An 8,480-nucleotide genomic window follows, 5' to 3' on the forward strand; every position below is an offset into this window, starting at 1 on the left:
TTCAAATTCCAACTCTAAGCCTGCTAAGAGAAAGCCTGCAAAACTCTTTAATAAATCATAGAAATCAGAGATGGAAATTAGGTCATCTTGCCTGCGCCTCCTATCCGCACTGTGAGGTTGTTACCCATACGGGGCTGCTGAGTGCTCTGTCTCGGCAACTCCTAAATGATTCAAGTGCTGAAGTTTCTCCCAATTCCCCGGGCAGGCTGTTACACAGCCCAGTGAACCTCACCGTCCGGTCGCTTCCCGCCTACCAGCCTCGTCCTCTCCACCCCAGCTCTGCCTCCATCCCATTTCGTTCTGTTCCTATTTATATCTCCTTCCGACTCCCCCAAAATCTGCTCTTGATGCTACCACAACCACCATCCGGCAAAAATTGTTGCTCAGGAAACATTCTTCTGCCTCTCCTGTAATCCCACTGTAGTGTGCTGCTATTTTTAGGAGAAAAAGGAGGTGGTAAGGGAATGAAAGGCTGCCAGCTCCAGCTGTACAAGAATAATGCTCCAGTAAGTGGAAACTACATTACAGTGTTTCCCTTAAAGCACATGTAATTAACCAAAACTTTCAGTCTTCTGGAATGATCCAAAAGAGAAAGGCAGAAAAAATGGAAAAGATGAATTCCAAGATAAAAAACCTGCCACCTCACTTCACCTTTCAAGCCCGCAGCTGAGCCCCTCACTCCACCGTTGCTCTCAAGATTTTACACCGGCGCTCGCCTAGCGAGCCGCATGGTTATCCAACCACCTACTGCCATAATGAAGCGATCAATTAAGAAACCTGCTTACAAGAAGAGGCAATTTTGCCCAGCGCCAGCCCCTGAAGCGGGAGCGAAACCCACGTTTTACTGCTGCTTGGGGACAAGGGGACGTGCTGACCTCCCACGGGGCACCTGCCTGTCGCCCTCCCCAGCCAACGCCGGTGCCAGACGCCCCGTGCAAAGGGCTTCGTGCAAGCAGCGCCTGGCCTGCCGAGGCCATCCGGCTAAACCGAAACCACCCTGCTTTCCTGAGAGCACGCTTTTGTACCTCACCCACCATCTTTACCTTTATCAAACCTCGTACTTACCGATACGTAAGGTTAAGAACCACTACTAGGAACAAACCAGAGGTACTAGGTTTCTGGCTGCAAAAACTTCCCGTAGGCAAGCGGTAATGTTTCTCTCTGTGTAGGTGTACGTGTCCGTGCACTGACTCCAGCGCAGCTGGGGGGGCACCCGCAGCCATCACATCGTGCTGGGGAGCAGAGGGGCCGAGCACTGCCTGCTCCAACCCTTCCTCTGCAACAGCGGTAATTTAATCGAAAGAAAACAGCGATGAATTCAGCAGACCCAGTGAAGTAATCATCTCCAGAGTCCTTAGAGAGATTACAGCTTCCTGACCTAAGCTGCGATTTGGTAGGGTCAGATTTTGATACCTGTATCTAAACTGAATCGAGCCTTGTTTCACAGACAGGCTTACCGATTTCTGTGGGAAGACTGGCAGATAAAGATACTCCCCGATGCGAGTCAGGGTGCAAGAACAGGTCTCTCAGCGTAAGCATATGTTTCCTAGGTCTGGAAGAGCTTTTTTTTTTTTTGCTTTTTTTTTTTTTTCCCCTCCTCACAGTCTGTTTGCATTTGCTGGCTTATTAAACAAGACTTTATTTGCAGCCAGTACGTCCTAGGAAACCAGGAGGTGTTACACATAATTGTCCTGAGATTCATAAGGAGTAAACAAGGTAACCTCCACCACCAGGGACGACTCCTGCTCCATTGCCACCAGGGAAAGGCCGCTGGTGCTCCCCGGTGCGTGGCTGTCTCCCAGGATTTACTCACCTCCTCCGGGGAGGTGCGGAGCGCTGAGTCTGAGCCACTGCAAGGGGTGGGGTGAGGCGAGGAGAAGGAGGAGGAGGAGTGCGGAGGGATAATCCCAAACCGGGAGGAGGGAAGGGGGGTAGGTGCTCGGCCACCTTCCTGGGAGATGGGAAGGCTGGACGGTGCCAGAGGCTCCTGCCCAAAGGAAGGGGCACAACCAGTGACCGCAGCCGGGGGAAGGGGGTGTGTGGTGGGAGGGAGAGGCAAGAGCCTGGCTGGGGGAGCGGGACGCAACTGAAGAGAACAGCAAAACCACAGGCCTAAGTGCGTGGCTTGGTCTGGTCTGACACAGCCCAGGAGATGGGTGTTTGCCCTTCTTCTCTCCCATGAACTGGGTCATCAACAGGGCTCCAAACAGGAGTCTGCCGGGGTCAGCTGTTCCCATCTCAAATACACTCCCCGCCCCGCTACCTGCAGCCCATCTGGGATCAAAACCCGGCCCCTGTTTTAGGAAAACGGCTGCAATAAAAGCCAAGCCACAGATGCATGCTATACCTTGGTAGTTCAGATCATCACACAGCCTGAAAGCAGAAACATCAACACTCTCCATTCCACACGGGAGCCTTCTTCTCCCGCCTCTAACCCATTAAAGCAGCGCTATTCCGTCACATTGATCAATAAACACACATTTCACACAAATACATGCACGCGTGCATGTATCCAAAATTGCATCCCGCTTTTTTCTCTTTACATTCCCCCACACACTTCCCGGAATTCTTCTTTATATTCACATATGCTTTACATTTATTCTAGCCCTTTACCCCCCACACGCACTCCAAGTCCCTGGTTTCCACATTCTTCTTTAACCCTCTGAACTATAAAGACTTTTCTCAGTGGGATCAAACATCTGGTGGGTGATCCTCATGCAGATTTCAGTACTTCTTTTGTTTCTCAGCTTGCCAACAGATCAGTTTTGATAGGTAGTGAAGCCACTGAAAGGGATTCTCTGTCTGTGGCACACAAAGTATTTCCAAGATCTATAAAGGAAAGGGTAAAAATTTAAGGGGTCTATGTAAAAAGGGGGGAGGGGTCCCTCTTTTTTTATTCTATGTACTTTTTAAACTTTTATTTATGTATTACCCTTTCATATACTGTGTCACATAGAATGAAACGGATTTGTGATTTAGAAATTATTATACTTTCCTTTTCTTTTATCTGTTTTGTTCAAGAACAACCAGCTCTGCTGATACAATCAAAGACCAAGTAAAAAGTAAAGATTTCATTTTCCTCCAGAGACAAAAAGCTGACAATTACTCAAATTGCGTTATATCAATTACTCGGGAAGGGTGTAGGAGATACGGAGTTTGCTGCCTATACTGTACATTTTCTCAGATTAACTCAGTTGTCCCAAATACTGACCCATTTCTGCTTTTCCACAGATATCTAGTCCTCAACAATCCTCCCGAGTTTCCTCTGCACCAATGCTCATGGTGACAGTGATTGAGACTGGCAGGGGCAGGCGCAAAGGGGCCGTAGGATTTCTCCTACTGAAGCCAAGGTAAGTGCTTACACTCTTCTTCTCTACTACCTGTGCCGTTCATTTTAAGAAATTGAGACCTTTCCAAAGAAAACAAGCATTATTTTTTTTTGGGTGTTTCTAGGCAGCTAATGTGAGAGGAAGTGCTGTGTGCCCATATAGACATTTAGACTTGGACCATTCCCCAACCATTAGAAATGGCTAATACTGGAGATTAAAAATTAACAGAAACGTGATAAAACCTAGCTAATCCATCATCTTTTCAGCAGTTCATCTTTTTTAAAGGCTTCCTTTACCGTACTGATCCAAGCTGCTTAGCAATACTTATTTAAATCTAGTTCTGGGTAACAATCTTTTACATACTCTGTAACTTCTGTCCCAAATAAAAACAATCCATCATGATCCTTCGGAATAAACACATTTTCAGCTTAATTTTTAGCTTAGTTGACAGCAATCCTATTTTTCAGTTATACGCACACATTTATTTTCACTTGATTAGAGAGAAATTACGTTTGAACAAAACACTTTGAAAATTCAAACTGTGCAGTCATAACATATTTCCAGTTAAAAATGTGATAAGATGCTAAACCACAGTATCCCGGGGCCATGCTATACACACTGAAAAAGCACAATCTTGCAGACTCACGAAACATCCCTCCCTGCACAGATCGACCCTTTGTCTTCAAAGCCAAACATACATCGAGTGTGCACTGAATCTACACAGATTCTCACCCCAGGATGTTTTTCGATGTGATCAAGTCACACAGTTTAAAATGCTGTAGCTTGAGAAATAAAGCTGATGCTTCATCTCATGAGAAACAAGTATTCTTTTATAACAGCTTATAAATGGTTTGATGTTTTCGCTGAGACAACAAGCAGTCATTTACTGGTACATGAGATTTTCATGAAACAAGCCTGAATGTCACCCACCATGAATAACACATTTAACACATTTCACGAACTTTCTGTTAACTCAAGATCATGCCTGAAATACAAAGTAATGACATTTTACATATTTAAAAAAATACCCTTACATAGCCCCCAAGGAATGCACAACCATCGCACCAAACAACAAATCTTACAAATATAGGTGTGAGCCCGCTACTGTGGGTCAAACCTACCACCAGTGCCCATATTATCTATAAAACCTCCCCAGCCTTCAAAGAAAAACCTGTGAACAGTAATTCTTTTTCATCAAAGAGTAAATATTCAGCAGGTTTCCACTACAGACAAAAAAAGAACTCACCCTGTTTAATTCAAAAATTACGTAATTTGTAGCTTCACCTTCACTTGCTCCTTCTCGGAAGAGAGAATAAAACCCCAACTAAAATTAGACTCCTCCAGTTTTGCTGCAGTTCCCCAGCAGACAGACACAGCCCTACCCTGCAAGGAGCCACCAAGGCGGAGGCACGGGGGGAACTGGGGATGGTGCCACACCCTGCAGCCCCCCCACTATTCCTCCTCCTCCTCCCAAAGGCTAAACCTACCCACCGCAGAAGGAGGCTCCCATCGGATGAGCTCCTGACATGCATCCGACCAGCTCCTCCGTCATACGGGGCAGTCTTTGGGGAGAAAGGGCCATCAGCTGCATCATTAACAGAAGGATGCGACTGCGTGCAATTAGTCCACGGAGAGGCCCGGACTGTACTGGTCTGATTAAATAAAACCAATGTATTTTTAATACTTCCCGGTGCGTTTCATGTTCTCTGCTGCAGCAAGCAGGTCTGCAGCATGCCGACAGCTCAAGGAGCCTTCCTGCTCAAGCGGTGCCGTAAGGAATAAACTTCCAGCGGCTCTTACTCTAATGCGGTGCTCTTGGGCTCTCTTCTCCCCTTATTGCCATGCAGGTCTCATCCTCACGTTAGAGCTGAAACTTTCCAACCCAAGGAGACCAGCATAGCAGTATTCGCCTATCCTATATTATGCATGTACACACACAGGTGCAGCAAGGCTCCTGAATTTAACCACATCGGTGATGCAGCAGGATGATTGTGACCTTTTAATACTCTACAAAAGGACTGTTCTCCATAGCTTTAGAGGAAAAGCATATACTCAATCACATCTGACTAAGATTTACTGATCAAAAACTTACATATTCTCCTTATTTCCTCATTTCCTGTGAAATTTAGTTACAGTCATTTTCTTTATACAAATCTTTCAGCTTTCTATGGACACAGGTAAACGCTGACAATATTAAAAGTAAAATGAAAAAAAAAAAGATGTCATTCAGATTGCTATGCTGTAAAAGGACAGACGCACGCGGGACACACCTAAACCCAGAGCTTTTCTTTGGCAAGCAGGCCTCTGGCTTGCAATCATTTTGACAGAAAAGACTTCAAACGTCGTAGGTACTTTCCCTTTGACTTACAAGCGACAAGCATGTCGAGTTGAGAAAATACTTTCCACTCCTGCCTCAAACACAAGCACACGCCGGCAAACAGCATTCAGAGCGACAATCACCTTTACTGAACGCTCTCCTCCTCAAGCACAGCCGCAACAGAAATAAATCAAGAAGCTGCAAGGGCAGAATACTTTGCTGCTTGTGATGATCACAGGAGGGCAAGTTTTCAAGCTTTTCGGTGTATATGGTAAAGTTTCAACTCGGAATGAAAACTATGAACACATAAAAAGACCAAATACTATTCCCCCCCCCAGCCCCTCTCTGGTCACCCAAGTGCGACGGCCCGCAGCCGGGATGCAGGGGGACGGGACCGCACAGCCTTCCTGCCGGCCACACCCGCGGGTTCTCTATTTCCCTTTCCCCACAGACCTGGCCGAGCACCGCAACTTCCACGCCGCGCTCCGCGGGGACACGAGTGGGGTGTGGGGGAGTGGGGTGTGGGCGCAGCGCCCGGGCCACTGCTCCAGCGCACCTGGAAGCCCGCGCCGAGTCAGGCAGACAGGCGCGCGCCCGCCCCACGCGTGATTCCTCCCCCGGGCGGCCCCGGCAGCGCGGGGCGGAGCAGTCCCGGGCCGGCGGCTCAGACACCCGCGGGCGGCGGGGCCCCTCGCTGCCGGCCGGGGCCGTGGGGGCGGCGCGGCGCTGCCACTGCAGCGGTCCGGGGCTGCGATGTGCTCCGTGCATAACCACACCCACCGCATTGCAGAAGCCACGGCCCGGGGGGGGGGGGGGGGGGGGGGAGGGAGGGAAACAGCCCCCCCCCGCCACCGCAAGGCGCGCAGCCCCGGCCGGGTGGTGAGGGAGAGGAGGGGCTGGGGGGGGCCGTCTCCCCCTGCACTGCCCAGGCGCTGTGCCCCCCAGGTGAGCGGGGCAGCGGGCACCCGAGGAGGGGGGGCCCGGGGTGCGCCCTGCCAAACCAGACACACATACACACAACCCCCGCCGTGCCTCTGCCGCCCACAGCAGTTTCCCACAGAAATTCCTATCGCCCTAAAAAACATTAAAATTGCAACACCGCCCCCCCCCCCCCCCGCCGCCCCTCTGGCACAGCTGCGGCGGGAGCAGCCGTGTCCCGTCCCCCCCTCCGCCGGGCCGCAGCGAGCGGTGCCCCCCGCCGAGCCCCCGCCGCCCTCCCCGCTCTGCGGGAGGCACCGCTCGCTGCCTCGCCCGGCGCCCCCCCCCCCCCGGGCATCTCGGCCTCACGCACACACCGCCCTCCGACCCCCTCCGCAGCTGCTAACTTAAAAATGGCTCCTAGAAATGAGGGGTTTATATATAAATATGTATATATTTAAAAAAAAAGGAGGGGGGGAATGCAATCTGCCTGCGCCCCCCCGGGCATATCCCCGCTTCTCCTTGCGGGGAGGACACTACGCACCGGGAGGTGGGGGGGAGCGGTGGGAAGGTACCTTGGCGGCGGCGGGTGCACCCAGTGGCGGCGGTACCGGTACCGGGGCGCTGGGCTGCTCCGGCGGCGGCGGCCACGCGTCAGCAGCGGCAGCGCAGCCCGGCTCTGCCCAGAGCGAGCCTCCGCCGCTTCCCAGCAAATCAGGGCTGCGGAGGCTCCGCCGGAGAGAGGGAGGGAAAAAGGAAAGGGAAAAAAAAAAAAAAAAAAAAGAGAGGGGAAAAAAAAAAAGGAGAAAAAAAAAAGCCCACGCCGCGGAGAACGGCAAAAGCTGGATGCCGGCAGGTTTCTAGAGCCAGTCCCCCAGCCCGCTGCCGCGGTGCGAGCGGGGGGCACCGAGGGGCTGCTCCCCGGGCACACAGCCCTCCCCTCCGCCCGGCACCGGGATCCCCACCTGCGTCCGGGGGGATCCGGCCCGGTTTTGGCTCAGATAAATGAATTCATCTGTTTAGACAGATGAGTTTAGCTGCTGCAACTGCAGCCAAACCCTAGCGATGGAGAGAGTCCCTGTGAACTTAAAACCAGCAAGCTGGGTGCTGGCAAGGTCTGGCTTTGATTTACCCGTGGGGTTTTTGCTGGGAGGGCAGGGTGTACCACCCTTTTCAATTTTAATTTCCAGTGACAAACCACATGCTCTTAAAATCTGGACTCTATTCCGCTCAACAGCATCACCAAAACAGAAATAAATATAGGTCCTGCCATACATCGGCTCCCAATCCAGAAAGGGTAACATAAAACTGAAAATAACTTTTTGAGTTTTTACTACAATACAGACCACAACATGCCACAGGTCGGAAAGCATCACAAATTCCTAGCACATACAGAAGCCTTTTGGGAGGGGATAATCCTGCTTTCACCGTTGCATTTTGGTAAATACGTAGCTCCCCTTAGAGCGCGTAACTGAGCTCTCCACTAACTGCACACAATACGAGCAGCTATTGGATCTGGGACTCTGCAGCACCACGGCGCTCAGAGGCGCTGCCCCTTCTCTGGGGGACCAGGAGTGGCTGAACTTGCTCTTTTCCCGGGGAGAAATTGGCCCCGGGAAGGGCTGGCTATGGGAGAGCCACAGACCGACGTGCTCTCATGCCGCACCGTTCTGTTGCAGCACAGCGGATAAATTAAGCTTACTCTCTTCTTTAGACAGTGTATTTTGAGAGCTCCCACAAATGACAAGATCCAAATTGTATTCAGGCCTCTGACATGAATCGGGGGGGGGGGGGGAGGGGAAGCTCTCCTTTAATTAGCAGCATCTCTGTGGGATTTAAGAAGGGAAAGGGGTTTTGACAGTAAGCAGCGGACATACCATTTCTCAGATCTATAAAACTGCGCTGCTCTGTATTTA

At 50.8% G+C, this 8,480-nt stretch overlaps 1 protein-coding gene across 34 annotated transcripts in view; it reads right to left on the minus strand.

Moving 5' to 3' along the window:
- EPB41L3 (erythrocyte membrane protein band 4.1 like 3) overlaps positions 1-7,446 on the minus strand; it is a 96,502-nt gene extending 89,056 nt beyond the window's left edge. For 4 of the 34 annotated variants that reach the window (XM_054815702.1, XM_054815711.1, XM_054815708.1 and 1 more), the window contains exon 1: positions 7,140-7,367. The gene's annotated coding sequence lies outside the window, so the exon portion shown is untranslated. Of the gene's footprint in view, positions 1-1,065; positions 1,190-4,575; positions 4,647-6,099; positions 6,300-7,139 lie in introns of those variants that run through there. The other 30 variants (XM_054815724.1, XM_054815722.1, XM_054815719.1 and 27 more) reach the window with 20 other exon arrangements.
- Between the last annotated feature and the right edge of the window lie 1,034 nt (positions 7,447-8,480).

This window comes from Grus americana, chromosome 2 (assembly GCF_028858705.1).
Source record: "Grus americana isolate bGruAme1 chromosome 2, bGruAme1.mat, whole genome shotgun sequence".
NCBI classification, from domain to species: domain Eukaryota; kingdom Metazoa; phylum Chordata; class Aves; order Gruiformes; family Gruidae; genus Grus; species Grus americana.